The sequence below is a fragment of the Mastomys coucha genome, unplaced genomic scaffold (genome assembly GCF_008632895.1).
Source record: "Mastomys coucha isolate ucsf_1 unplaced genomic scaffold, UCSF_Mcou_1 pScaffold21, whole genome shotgun sequence".
NCBI classification, from domain to species: domain Eukaryota; kingdom Metazoa; phylum Chordata; class Mammalia; order Rodentia; family Muridae; genus Mastomys; species Mastomys coucha.
In genome coordinates this window covers 106,629,024-106,644,366 of record NW_022196904.1, presented here as the reverse complement: position 1 = coordinate 106,644,366, position 15,343 = coordinate 106,629,024, and the positions used below count along the sequence as shown (strand labels likewise).

General features: G+C 42.3%; 2 long non-coding RNA genes across 5 annotated transcripts in view; one reads left to right on the top strand and one right to left on the bottom strand.

Moving 5' to 3' along the window:
* Positions 1 to 2,754, bottom strand: part of LOC116102844 — a 9,082-nt gene extending 6,328 nt beyond the window's left edge. For 2 of the 3 annotated variants that reach the window (XR_004123303.1, XR_004123302.1), the window contains exons 1-3: positions 2,642 to 2,730; positions 2,027 to 2,107; positions 821 to 915 (exon numbers count right to left, since the gene is read on the bottom strand). This is a non-coding gene — a long non-coding RNA (uncharacterized LOC116102844). Of the gene's footprint in view, positions 1 to 820; positions 916 to 2,026; positions 2,108 to 2,641 lie in introns of all 3 variants that reach the window. The other variant, XR_004123304.1, reaches the window with a different exon arrangement.
* LOC116102845 lies at positions 2,753 to 12,433 on the top strand. 2 transcript variants are annotated; one of them, XR_004123306.1, is made up of 4 exons: positions 2,753 to 3,020; positions 6,294 to 6,357; positions 9,499 to 9,730; positions 12,050 to 12,433. It is a non-coding gene; the product is annotated as an uncharacterized LOC116102845 (long non-coding RNA). The 2 variants fall into 2 exon arrangements; XR_004123305.1 differs by lacking the exon at positions 12,050 to 12,433 and having other exon boundaries at positions 9,499 to 10,100.
* Positions 12,434 to 15,343: the final 2,910 nt, after the last annotated feature.

The window sequence follows — 15,343 nt, the reverse complement described above, 5'->3', positions numbered from 1 at the left end:
CCCAGGGGAATTTTTCTCGCTCTGTCTCCCATCTCTCTGTAAGTACCTCATGCCCAGCTTTTACCTGCATTCTGGGTGTTTAAACTTGTTTCTTTATGCTCACAGGGCAAAGGTTTTTAACCCCTGGGTCAACTCCATGACTGATTTCCATATTTGGCTCTTTCCAAATTATTTCCTCCTACTTCATCTAAAATGTCTGATCATTCTATTGTATCTATAAGGTGGTGACATAATTTACTGTTCAATTTGAAACAGTTACAAAGTGAAAGGGGGATTCTGTAACATGGGAGTCGACCAATAAGCTTAAAGCAGGGTAGTCCTGGCATGGGTACCTCCTGTTATTCTCAGCATCCCTATTGTATGTTTGTTATCTTTGTAGGCCTTGGCATTAGCTGATATTTACCTGTTTATGATCTCTTGGCTTAGTGAGAATGTCAGGGGAATGGGGTTGTTGACTCTCTGGTTCAACATGGCATCCTTGAGTAACATTCAACACACAGTGCACACTCAATCAATGCATGTGAAATAAAACCTCTTGAATGGAAGGCACTGAGCAACTCCGTAGCTTATGGAAGTGTGGGTTAGTTATCCTGGCTACACACCCTTTGTCACAGAGAACAGAAAATCACAAATCCTTCTCTTCTGAGATGATTCGGAATCATGTTCTTTTCCAAATCAGGAGGTTTTGACCAAAGCTGGCTTAGAGGTACACAGAGTTTCCTGCCTGTTACTTAGCTCATCTCAGTTGCCCCCTATTCTCCCCTTATTTGAATTATGTGTGATGGGCACAAACCAGAACATATTCCATGAATAAACTTACCCAAGCTGCTTAGAGGAGGTCATGTTTTCACACCATTTGAGGCCATACACTAAGTCCTCTCCTTGTTTACTGATTGCAAATTACTGTAAGGAACACTGGGAAAAAAACCCAACAGGATCATTGAATTAATTAGCGAGGGTGGTAACTGCGTAAAATCTGCTTATTGTGTGGAGTACGGATTGCATTGCATGCTAATGAATACTGAAGTCCCTTGGAAGTGGGAAGTGGAACTGAGTGAAGAGCCCTCTTCAGCCATTTGGTTTCTTCTCAACAGCCCATCCCCCACCATAGAGGCTTTCCCAGGGGCCCCAAACAGAAAATCCCCTTATCACATGCAACACAGACTGCAGGCAGGGCTTGCGCTTGTACGATTTGAATTTCCATAAAGGAAGGGCCTGGTATTATGTAACTGCCTGTGGGTTCTGAGGGCTTCTAATGGGGCTTCCTTTTGTACTGTTTCTTAGCAACCAATTGAAGTTCCTAAGCTGAAACAAAGAGACCCAAAGCCCATCACTCCTTGCACACATTCCTGAGTCTAGCCTGTCTCTGAGGGAGCTAGCCTGGGGAATTTGCTCCTTTTCTTCCCCACTAAAGCTTGACAATCCTTATTCTATCGTTGCTTCATCTGGAAAGGAAATGGAGTTGGGAGGTGGGGAGACACATTAAGGCTAGTTCTCTGCAGAAGGTCAAAGGAAGTTGATAGAGTTTTCAAAACAATTGACCCGTGTGTTTATTCATTGTAATCAGAGGGGACTCTGTGTGAGAGGTCAGAGTGTCAGTAGGACTCCTTCCTCTTTCATTTACTGCGTGTTCATGGGCAGATTGTCCTGCACTTCCTTTTGTGATTCATGATTCAAGAGCAAAGATCATGCATTCTTCATTAGCTTGCTTCAAGCATAAGGACAGGTCATTGGTTTAATAAATAGGTATGAGATGAGGAATTGGGATTTTCTTTGTCCTGCACTGTCCCTGGTACTGAAGGCAATCAAAAGAATAGGACAAAACTTCTTACCCATAGGTTTAAGGAAGCTATGGTGGGAGATTGAGAAGTTGGTGTTGAGAGCATCATGAAGGATCTCTTTGTGGATATGACACTCAGCACAATCACAAGCTCTAGCCACAACCTTAACAAGCGCATATTAATTATGCCTTAGCTTTCTTCATTAATTTGCTGATGTCATTACTCATTCATATATTTGTACTCACTTGCTTTAGAAACTCAATGGCTAACTCAGTCACTGACACATCAGTCCAAACACACATCTCTCTGTTCTTCATTTGTATTTTCTGAAGAGAAGGATGAAAGGGTCCTTAATCCAACATAATAAATGCCACTTCAAAGGCGAGGAAAAACCAAGGCTCATGACACAGTTTGTTAACATCAATGTCCCTGTCATTCAAAGCTATGTAATCGTGTGTGTGTGTGTGTGTTGTTGTTGTTGTCTTTGAGTGTGTGTGTCTGAGGGAGAAAGGACTGCCCTGTGATTGTATGCTACAGATCAGCACCTAGTACTGCCAGCTTCTACCGACTAGTGTCCTGAAGCACCCTCATCCTGCAATAACCAAACACTTTACTAGACATTGTCAAATGCCCCTTGAAGAACAAAATTGTCTCCAGCTAGTAATCTCCAGTCTATCAGAATTCCCTCCTTAGAGAAATGAATGTACCCCATTTCTTGAGAAATGAAAAAGGATTGGGCTTCCACCGAACAGTTTTTTTTTTTTTTTTCAGATGTGTGTGTCTCCTAGAGAGATACAGTTTTGTGTTAGAAAGCAGAAAGGGACTTGGGAACTTCTCAAAATCAGAAATAAAAATCTCACCTTCAGGAACTCTTGTTATCACCTCTGAGAACTGTAGCTCATTCAACAAACATCTCAAGGCTTCTTGGAATCTCCATTATGACAGAGAACCACCATTCACATGGAATGCAGGGCAAGGCTGCGTGGTTTGGATTCTGCTCTGATTCTGTTGATGGCGTCATAGCCACAAAGTGTAACTCATAATCCTTCAGGAGGGATGATAGCAGTGGACACTTCCCTTTTAAGGTGTCCTGGAAATGAGGAGTTCAAAGCAGCCATCTGGGTCTAAGGCACTGTTCAAGGACAGTGTCTTTCAAGGTTGTTTGAATACCAGCAAGATAATTCAGCTGGCTTGCTCCTCACTGCCCTGCATGCATATAGATACTGGAGCCAAATACAGGTGATCTGAGACCCTGTAATGTTTTCAGTGGTGTTGGAAACTGATGCTAATGCTTTGAATCTGTTTATCCAGAAGCTGAAGATCCTTGTCCCCAATTGGTTTTTGATCTATCAATAAAAATGCCAGTGGCCAGTGGTTGGGCAAGGGGTGGGACACTTAGAGTTTCACAGGTAGGATGCAGAGAGAAATGCCAGGACTGGGAGAAGAAGAATGGGACTCAGTAGTGGCAGGAGATGAAGCTACCCAACCATGTGAGAGTGCCAGTAAGTGGTCAAAACTACCCTCAACACAGTGGCTCTTGAATCTTAACTTTTCTTTCCATTCTTACTGTTTTTCTTCTTTCCCTTTTTCCTGTCCTTGCTAAGCTACCATCCAACCTGACCTGAACTATCTATCATAGTTGCTTAGTTACCAACTGACTCCAGTTCTTGCTTTCTTCCACCTAGTCTCTGAAAATCAGAGATTAAAGCCTTCCCATTAAACTTGGGTTTAAATGCAAACTCCTTGCCTGTTCTGTAGGGTTGTGACTGCTCTCTTGGCTCCAATGTCAATATCTGCCAATCTCCCTTTATGCTCACCTAACCTTGCTCACCAACCTTCTTCGTTGATGTGCACCTCAAAACACAATTCTGATTGTCTCTCCCTGTGGGAGTCTTTGGGTTCTTACACACCTTCTCTGGTGGTCCACTGTTCTGGAGGGGAGAGACTCGTAACTGAGGCTCTGTAGTTACACTGTGAAACCATTATCCACAATCTCCCTCTGTGGTCCACTTCCTGAGAGTCCTTGCTTTCCCTCTGTGTGCTGGGCTCCCTCTATCATGGGTGCTTTCCTTCCAGTCCTGTGCCTTCATAGAAGCTCTCTTCTGGTTGCACCAACTGTAACTTTATCAAGGATCCAAGATTCAGCATTCTCGGTTCATGAAGACATCTCAGTCAAGTACTCATCTCCTCATAAGGGTTCTCACAACCTAGCATCCCTTCATTTGCTGCGTTCTAGCTGTGATCTTATGTTTATGTATGTGTTTACTTTATTCACAGCTGCTTCCTAGATGAGACTCTAAGTGCCACAAGGAATGTGACACTGTCTGCTCTGTTATCATTTTGAACTCAGTATTTAGTGTCTGGTGCATGGCAGGTGCCCATTAAATATCAGTTGTTTTAGCAATAAAATTGAATAAACATTTATAATTCGAAAGCACCATGATAAGCTAAATGAAATAGACATGAAAGTTCAGCTATCACATTTTTTCTTTCATATACAACAACAGTGAAACAGATAACTAGAAAACAAACAAGGGATTCCTGCAGACTTGGAAGGAGATCGCAGGAGAGGAAGTATATGAAATAGGAAAAAAGAGGATAGGCCTCAGCCATTGAAACTTTATGGTATATGTGAATATCTCAGTGACATGCATTAAGTTATGCAGTTAACTGATTGAAATCATGCTGATTTGATAATAATTATAATAAAACAAATTAACACATTAGCATAGTTTATTTGCCTTTCAACATGAATATATATAGTAACACACTATATCATTTAAATATAAAATGCTTACATTTTAGTACTACTTTCCTAATTTATTTAAAAAAATAAAAAATTTTACCAATATTCATATATTTCAGTTTGTAATTAATCTGCTTAATCTCTTGAAATGTGAAATAAGTTGCTTGATTTTCATGATATTAACTGTTTTTGTAATTAGTTTAAGGATATTAAAACAAAAGATGCTATCTTATACTAATATCTATTTGTGGTACATTTATCTGGCATTCCTATTCTTTCTGGCTTTTGTTAACATTTGAACCAAAGGTTGGCTTAAGTTACATGATATTATTATCTATTCTTTATAGTGATTCTTAATTAAATACTTTAGTTAATAAAACTATAAGTACTGAGTCTAAAAGAATAACAGTCCAGCCATATGTGTGTTACAAGTACTTATGAATTTGAACTTATGTGGAGCCAGGCGTGCTAATCAGTGCTGACAAAGGACTAAGGATGAGACACTAGGAAACTCCTAACCTAGAAGGAACAGGGCAGGTAAAACACCAGAAATGTGTGCTGCTCCACTTGACCTTGTGCCTTCTGACTTGAACCATCATCCTACTTAGTTGATGGACAATTTGAGGGGATCCACAGAGCCCCTATCTCTCAGGCTACTCGTAGCCACATTTTAGCTCAGATCCTAGCATGGCGTAAGTACTCAATAAAGCTCCACTAACAAATAGATGCATACATTATAGGGTTAGTATAGATCCACCATCTAAGCCAGAGTCCATTAGGAATTGAAAGCTAAGACTTGGGATGGTAAATTACTGGTGGAAATGTCTTTGTTTATTATAAAACATCATGGGGTGCTATGAGAGGTTTTTTTAGGTTAATATTTATTGAGAACATACTCTTAGATGTTTGCCAGGATCTGTGAGAAAGGTTTTGCTCAATGCTTTGTTAAATGCCAAAAATTTGGTTTTTAGAGGATGCTTAATTTGGAAATGAGGAAACAGAGGCCTGGAGATATGAACCTGCCCTGCTAAGGTCAGGTGGTGGCAGCAGCGTTGTACTCAGACTTGGGTCTTACTTGAAGTTCCTGCAAGGATTCCTTCACTAACTCTGAACTTGGAAGTGAGGAGCAATGCTTTGTGCCTTCACATCTCACCAGAGCGAAGAGTCTACATCTGCTCCCGTCTTAAGTATGACCACACACACATACACACACACACTCATGTGTGTGCATGTGTGCGTGTACGTGTGTGTGTGTGTGTGTGTATGGGGCTTATCTACAAGCACCCACTTCTTAAGCCTTTGATGGTAATGCAGAAATCTGTGCTCTCAAGGTGACACTGAACTGAGTTTGATTTCCAACTCTCTCAGGGAGAGCTCCTCATCCTTCAGGAGGCTGGGATGCAGGCAGGAATTTGTTCTGCTCTGTGACCTGGCTCTGCTTGTCCAATTTCATGAAAATTGAATTAATGAGTGTTAATTGGCATGGAGTCAGCTAGTGTAAAGTGTTAGCATTGAGAAGAACAGGAGCACACTCATGTTGGAGCCCAGTGCTCTTGGGAATTGATTTCCCAACTGGAACTCAAGATCATAGGCCGCTCATAAAAGTGGTTTCCAGGATAGTTGGTGGAAGACAGGATGATCATGCCCACTGGTCTCCAAGTGCAGGGACAACATTCCTGTTGAGGTATAGAGAGGATTTGATTACATGGCTTGATCAAATGTTCATCTAGCTTCTCATTACTTAACTCATGCATTTTTCTCTAAAGGAATCAGCACTGAACATGGCAAGCTAAGGACCATCCTGAGGAAGGTCAACTTTAGCTGCAACTGGTAAGCAATGCTCAAGTGAGACTAATATTACACTAAGCAGTATTTTCTCCTGATATTTCTTTTTTTTAAAAAAAATATTTATGTTTATTTTGTGTGCATTGATGTTTGAGCTGCAAGTATGTCCATGTGAGGGAGTCAGATCCCCTGGAACTTGAGTTATAGGCACTTGTGAACTGCCATGTGGCTGTTGGGAATTAAATCCCGGGTCCTTTGAAAAAGTAGCCAATGCTCTGAACTACTGAGCCATCTGTCCAGCCCCTTCATCTGATATTTCTGTATACTATCTACTAACTATGAGGAAATTATGTTTTGGGGTTGCCTTATGGTTCCTTTTGAAAGTTGGCCTTAAACTTGCAGTTCTCTTGTCTCTCCCCCAGGTACTGGATTGCCTGAGCCACCATACCTAGCTTTAAAAAGTTTTAAACTTTTATATGCTTTAACTCATACACAAGAAGCAAGTATATTAAGCTCTATTTATTGATAAATCTAGAAACTGCTACAGTGCCCCTTGTCCATGCTCCCAAGACATTCTGTGCAGACTCTGAACTGATTCTCAGCACACGGAATCACAGTTGCCTCTCTCCCTCACCTTGAGTTCCTCAGAGATAAGGACTTGATCTGTGTCACACTTCCTTGCACAACATAGTTTATTTGGTGTGCCAACCATCTACTCTGGACACACAAAATGGGAGAGGTCTGTGTTTTTCAAACTGTAGTGTACTTGTATACAAACCAGCTTCATGAAAATGAGGCTCTGACCCAAAAGCTTTTGGAGCTGATCTGTGCTCCATGGACCACACTTTGAGGTAGGCATATCTGAAGACATGGGGTTATACTTAGCTGAGCTTCACAACCTAGATGAGCACCTGGTTTCAGCCAGTAAGTCATCCCAAAGCCATGAGATAATATCAGTTGAGTGGTAGGCCCCTGAGATCTGCCTAGTTCATAGTCCTTCCACCATCTCGGACTGATGAAGGTGACTCAGAAAGTGACAGTCTAGGCCTCTGCTGCCAGTAGCAGCAGAGCTGCTGTTAGCATTCCAGACAGACAAGACTTTATGGATGTTCTGGGTTGGAAGTTGGCAACCCACCACCATCCAACTCCTTCATACTCTAGAAGGCAGTTTGCTCAGTTTCTCTCAGGTGACTGCTTATGTCATATAAGCAAATGTTGCACATGTTAAGAAATCTTGGAAAGCTCTATGTTCTAGAATATTCCAGAAGCAACCAAGAAGGTATTACCTACCTGGATTCCCTTCTGAAGTACATGGACACTTCCTTGGGATTCTTGGTACAGTACAAGGTTCACATCTCTAAGGATGTTTAGTTAACCCAGAACCTTTGAGATGTTTTCCATGAATTTTGTGGATCTTTCCTTCTGACTCTGGTTTTAGCAACATGACATTCTGGTGTAAACATGGAAGACCTGTGGCCTCAAGCTGATCATCACACTGTGTGAGAAATGGCTGTCACACACACCAGGTGCAATGATGATCTTTTGCATCTGATGGTAGGCTGCACATTCAGTTTAGTGTAGTGGCTTTCAGCCTTGCCTGCACATTGGGCCCACTTGGAAGCTTCAAAATTGGTTGATGGCTGGATTCCATGCACTGTGTCTCTGCTGGAGATTACCTTGGGCATCAGGACTTGCATAGCCCTCTCAGATGATTTTTACATTGTGGAGGCATCAGCAGCAACAGGAGAAGAGGTAACAAGGGGGTAGGGATGTGGAGGGAAGAAGACAAGAGAGGTATGAGAGAGGAAGCTGTCTGGGAGCTGAGGACTATGCAAACAGGTGACTAGTGAGAGATAGTCCATTGGAAGCTTCTGAAAATGAACTTGTCATATCTCTGCCTATCGCACATTGAACATGCCCAGTCTCAGCTAGACAAGGGCATATCTAGTGTTTAGTCCTACTTTGTGCTACAGTGTGAAATCTATGCATCTCCGTAATAGTCTTCTAAGAAACAAAAGAGTTGGAATGCTTGTTAGGAGGTCTGTACAGTACAGAGGAGAAAATGTAGACAAACATACATAATAAGACAGCACTGTAAAATGAGCTGATTTAGGAGAAGGGGAGCCCAGGCTAGGATCTGGGAACATTGCTGCATGTAGTGTCTCCAGGAAATCTAACTGTTAGAATCAAGATAATGCTACTTTGCTATAAACAGAAACATGAGGCATCACATTTCAAACAGAGAATGGATATAAAGACTGAATGGAATGCCCCTGGAATTGATGGATAGAGCAGCAATCCAGCTCATTCACTCATTCACTCATTCATCAAACACAGGAACACAGATCTTACATATCTTGCTGAGAACATAGACATCATCCCTGCCTGGTAGGAACTTATTTGGAATATGAGGGCAAAAAGAAAAGACATTTATTGTACTCCTTCTGGATACAGCCAGTAGGTTATGTAGGCCATGTCACACTTCCTTTTAAATGTCTCTGAAGAGCAGAATATGTAATTATGGTCACAAAAGTACTGACTGATAGATTCGTGGGTCCAGAGGGCTCAAAGCTGACTCAGCTCATCCATAATAAACAAGCATCTAGACATGGAGTTAACTGGTCCTAAAACTCAATCAGGTATTCATTCTGGTGGGAGATATTGGAATGTTGGCAGTAAGTATTTCAGGCTTGCAATGTTCCCTAAGCATTTGCTAGATTTTGTCTGTTTCACATATTCTGTCCTAAAGCCCATGGCCCTCTCTCCTCTCATGTTTTCTACAATGGGATAGACCAGGGCCTTCTGATTGGTTCAACTCTTAGAGGTGTAGTTGTCAAGTCAGTAGGCCATAAAGTTCCGGCTGAGGATTCTAGGAACTGGAGGACCCATGCCATCCTGGGAAGCTAAACTTCAGAACCATGGAGTGATGTATTATTTCTTGGGCCAGGCACACACCTTTGTTTTCTGCTCAAGTTCCAGTTGGCCTCTGTAATTACCAAAGGGATTTTCACTGGCTTTTAAAGGAGCCACATGTCTAAACTACAAGGATAAAAGGAGAAATTCATCATATCCCCTAAGCATGAATACTCTACACCTAATTAAGTGGGGAGTGGGGGACTTGTCAGCACTCTTCTTGTGTATTTATTGAAATGATCTGCTTCAGTCAACCCAGACCTTTTTCCTTAGGGACACGTGGAGAGCTGGACAAGACCAACTGGTCCTTGAGATGCAGAAACGAATCAAACTGACAAGCTGAGAACCACTGGGCCTGGAGTTGGAGGCAATGGATGGACATCTGTTGTTTTTGACATTCAATGCCATTTTTTCCCTAATGGGATCTGCTTCTCTTCTGCTTGAACCCTGCTGTGGGAATGGACCTGTCAATCATGAATTCCTATCCAATCCTCAGGCCATTGAGGTGGGCACATGAGCTAGACTTAGCCAATCATAGTTCTTGTTTGCCTGACTTCAAAGCAAGCTCCTGAGTCAAACTCATCCTTTCTTTTTTGAAACAAGAACAAGGGGTGTTGATATCTTTTATGAGGGAATTTGATGGGCAGGAAGCAGCAATCTCTGGGATCTTCTTTTTATACCCAGTAGAGTCAGTCACCAATCATGGAGAAAGAGGCCTGTGAGGGCTGAAGTCCAGTCACCCTTCTCTAGTCTTCCTGTGGATGCCTTGAACTCTAGAGCTTAATACTGCTATTTCCCACAGGCTCAATCTTCAATAAATTATTTACTGATTAAACTTCTGTGCAGGTCCAGTGACAGCTCAGTGGGTAAAAGCACTGACATGTGTCCTGGTTTGTCTTCTGTTCCTGTGATGAGTACCATGACCAAAAGCAACTTGGGAAGAAATGGGTTGACTTTGGCTAGTAAGCCATAGCCCATCATGGAATGAAGTCAGGGCAGGAGATGGAACAGAGACAATGGAGGAATTTTGCTTACTGGCTTGTTCCTTCTGGCTTTCATTGCTAGCTCTCTTATACAACTCAGGCCCACATTTCTAAAGATGGTACTGCCCACAGTGGCCTGGGACCTCCAATATCAAAATCAAGAAAATGCTGTCACCACATGCCCATATGCCCACATGCCAATTTGATGGAGGCAATACCTCAACTGAGGTTCACTTTTCTCAGGTGTGTCTAGTTGAGAAGCAAATTTATCAATGACACTATGAATGCCTGACTACCAAGTCTGTTCCCTCAACCAATGTTAAAAGGCAAGATGCATTCCCATTCCCATGAGTAACCCCTCATCCATACTCTGAAGGACTCATCTTTATCCATGATTCTGTAAGTAGATCCTCACTCATGATCCTGGAACCATCTCTAGTTAACTCATCGCTTTATCAAACTGAATTGGATAGAATTACTCCATTGCTTTGTCATTGCCTTTTCTATCTGAGATGACACAGACACATGCATAGGCACAGACACACGTATACATAGACATATAGACAGACAGACACAGACACACACACATAGACACACAGACATAGACATATAGACACAGACACATAGACACAGAAACCCAGACACATGCAGACACAGACACATGAACACAGAAAAACAGACCAGACAGACACACAGAACTTCACAGACACAGATATATACACACACAGAAACACACAGAAACACAGACACACACACCGCAGAGAGACACAGACACACACAGATAGACAGACAGACACATACAGACACACATAGATACAGACATAGACACACAGACACAATAGATATATAAAGTCCCCAGGAAAAGGTTACAGAGCTCGACGGAAGACATGGCTCCTCCCACTGGAAGTATGGGTATGGTAAAGCACTGAGCTCACCAGGATGTTTATCTGTTAACACCTGGGAATGCCAAAGGGTTGGCTGCTACGGCAGAACTTTCTGCTTCAATTCCAGTTGGGGCACTCTTCCAATCTCTGATATACATATGAAATCTCTCCTATATGTTGGGGCTTTAATAGACATACACTTTTATTTAAGAAATGGTTCCAGTAAATGACCCTTCACTTATGCTCATGCAAACAACCAGAAATGAACTCAGCAGGCCACTAACAAGAAACATCCGTGTGAGAAGACAAGTTAGGAGAGGAAAAGGGAATACAGAGAGGATGGGAGTGGTGGAGAGGACCCAAACTGACTACTTCCACATGTGAACAAATAACACTGTCAAAGAACAAAAAGAAAGAAAGAAAGGAAAGAAGGAAGGAAGGAAGGAAGAGAGAAAGAAAGAAAGAAGGAAGGAAAGAGAAAGAAAGGTCCTTTCAACTATTAGTGAGTGTGATAGATTTAAATAAAGTCCTGTTAGTCCTGTTACTCTCTATGTTCCAGGAGGGACTGGGGTATTTACCACATTTCTACATTTGAAGGAACCTCTGCTCAAATGAGGTATGAAAGAAATTCCAAGCAGTCTTCAATGCCATGTACCAAGAAACCTCATTATTAGAGGTGAAAATGAAGGTTTACTTTCTATTAACCCATGCTTTGACAAGTATCATCAATCAAATGATGAATGTCAACATAGTATTTTGGACAAATGACCTCATGTCTGTAGTATTAATTAAGAAAAATGGGCTCATTTGCTTGTTCATTCATGAAAATTGTCACAAAGTGTCTATTTTCTGGACCCCCTGTGCTTAAATATTAGAAACAGCCAAATAAACAACCAAGGTGCTGGTGACCCCTGCTCTTACAGAGATGTTGGAAATTTGTTCTTTCTTTGCTACCAGGCATATTTTTGAGAAGTTACCCCTGGGAGAAGGAAGGGGAAGTTGGCATCAAGAACAAGTGGAAAATGCTTGGCAAACACATCATCCCGTGTCCATTCATCTTCACCAGTGTACAGCTGCTCACCCTTTTCCCCAAGTCCAGCTCAAGGGAGGCCGGTGCTGGTGCAGCTCTCTCTGTGTTTACCCAGTGCCCGTGTAAAGAGAAAGCTCCCGGCAGATTTTGTTCTTGTTGCTAATATTTGGATCTCATGCTATTCTTTGCCTATAAAGACTCCGAAGGCTGAGTCAGAGGGATCTTCGCAACACATTCAGATAGGCATTCCCAGCCTTTGGTCATGGCTTTTAGAAACTTCATATGAGCATAATAAAAATGGATGAACTGGTCTCTGGGACTTGCTCTTGGTTCTGGACATGATTATGCATGGCTTTAGCCATGTATCTCTCCATAGCTTTGCCTACAGAATGAAGAAGCTATGACTTGGTTTTCTAGTGTTTGATGGATTTGAGGTAATATTAGGTGCTACAGCAAATTGCATTAAAATGTTTCAGGGGCAGATGGAAGCCAAGATGGATCTGTCTATGGAACTGTTGGTCAACCATCTGTGCTGAACTGATGAACTCTAGGCTCCATGAGAGATCCTGCCTCAAAAAATGCGGAAAGCAATCGATGAAGACACCCAATGTCAATTTCTGTCTTATGCATACCTGCACGAATGCCCCCATGAACATGTACATACCCTCCCTACCCCACACCCACAGGCTTCTTTTCCTGTCATTGTTAAGAGAGGTGACTTAGGCCAGGTGAAATTTCATGTCCATCCAGGGTCCAGGCTCCTTCTGTGTTGTGGCTCTGGCCTCTTTACTATTGCTGTGATGTCTCCTAAAAAACACTAAATTCAAAGCATTTGAGCTGAGTAGTGAATGGTGGAGCCCCTGGGGCTCCTGGGAGGTTAGATGAGACAGGGCTAGACCTATCAGAAGCCCATTTCACCAGCATCTCATTGACTGACAGTTGGTCATGTAGTCACAGGGAAGGGTACGGCCATCTAGGGAATGGAGACCAGCTGCGTGCTGAAGTGGGCAAGTCACCAGGCTTGCTCCATGTCCATCTAGGACCTAGATTCTAGGTGGATATTAAAAACTTCTATTTTACAGGACAGCATCTCACCCCTATTCTCTGCAAAGAGGTGTTTGAAATTGTATTTAAAATTATATTCTTCTGCCCTAGCTAGAGGAAACACTTGCAGAGGGTGCTAAAATTATCCACTGGGGAGAGGACAGCGGCCCTAAAAGGAGGTGTGTCTACATGTCCCAGCTCCTATCTATGAACTCAGGATCCTTCCAGTTGGTGTCAACTTTCAAGAGTCCTCCAGCTGAGGTGGCAAATTATACAGTACCTGTTGCTGTGGACAGGGTGCAGAACAGAATGGAAGGGTGTGTGAAGGCGCCGCAATTGCTAAAATGTAACCATAAAATGAGATTTCATAGAGAGATTTTTTTTTTATTTTAAAATTCTGCATCTGAAAACACAGTATGGCAGAAAGCGTCTATGTACACCTGTGGTGTTTTTGGTATAATACAGTATTTAATAATCCACTGTTTTCTGCAAAAAAAAGTTGCTTTGTTGGACAGAAACAAATTCCCCTAGACAGAAATACAGCTAAGGCACAATTTTGTTGTTGTTTTCTGCTAAATCAAAAGACAGGAAAGAGGCAGATAAGGGTGGTAACACAGTTGTCTGTGAAAACGGGACTCTACCTGGATAACAAGTATTCAGATGATTAGAACTTTGATTATTGGTCAATTTCAGATAGTTTAATATCTCTTAAAATACTTACTCCTTTAAATAAATAGCAAAATATCTACATCTTTCAGCGTGTGCCATGTGAACTCTCTCTTATTTTTTTAAACTTTTATTTACAGATTCTCTTTTTTAAAATCAATACATTACAAAATATTTCTGTACAGTTTTATGCATATTATGATCTATAACAAAATAGTTATTTTTAAAAACTATATCACCACATGTCTTTGAAAACAAAGAAGGAGGCAGTAATAACTTATATCCAGGCCTCTAAAACAAACATCAAGACAAATGCTACAGATGACATGAGTCTCTTCTTTTTTTTTTTTCTTTAAAAGTAAAGATCAATGGATAAAGACAATTATGCTCAATACCAGCGAACTTCCTATGAAAACCCTGGGGTTGTCTTTGGCTTCCATCAGCACTGGAGTGATGGAAGGGGGTTCAAAGTGGAGTCTGAAGGACAGAGTGGACCACCCCTTCAAGAACATGACCTATCCACTGGGAATACTTAATGCTGTCATTTTCCAGGCAAGAAAGAAGAGCGATACACTGAGAGACACTCCTCCTTCATCCTTAAATGAAGTACCTAAAGTCACTGGGTCCTGAAGGAAGGGGAGACTGAGAAGCTGTAGTGAACATCTGCTGGTGGTGCCAGTCACTGCCACGGCAACACGGAGAGTGCTTCAGAACTGCACGAACAGCCAAGACTTCATTTTGCCCATAGGAAAAAATATGAGAACATTTTTTCTTAAAGATGACATTTAAGTCATTCCTAGTGCATCTGCAGACTACAGATTGGCAGTCCCTTTGCTCAGGAGGCCGCCACACACCCAGGCTTCAAGATGTTCTCTCTTCTGTGATGGTGGGGGAAATTAGAGGGGGAGGATGTCAGCTTTCCAAAAATAATTTTAAGGCCACATTTCAAAAAGGAGAAACCTAAGGCTTTTTGGAGGGGTGGGGATGAAGGTGGGAGGTAGGAGAAAAATGCAGTAAGGAGAAGACGGTGGAGCTGGGAGCGGGGGGGGGGGGGGGGGGAGGTGAGATGGGGTGCCTGCTTCCTGGTGATGTCTGCAGGCCAAAGCTGTGAGAATATTCCTAGTCAAGTGAGGGGAGGAGAGAGGCCACTTTCTCCCAGTGTGGGGCTTGGCAAGAACAGAAAACCAAAGACAACAGGAGGGATAGACACAGGTGGTGGGTGAGAGCCCTCCTCAGTCTTAAGAGGGTCCTTGTTCATAAGGTTAAAAAAATAACACACTCACACACACACACACACACACACACACACACACACACACACTTGTAAGTAAAAGGAAAAGAGAGGGAGTCAGGCTGGGGAGAGGAAGGAAAGGAGAGAAGGAGAAGGAGTAGGCAAGGAGGGAGAGACATAGTGAGAGAGAGAGAGAGAGAGAGAGAGAGAGAGAGAGAGAGAGAGAGAGAGAGAGAGAGAGAGAGAGAGAGAGAGAGAGAGAGAGAGAGAGAGAGAGAGA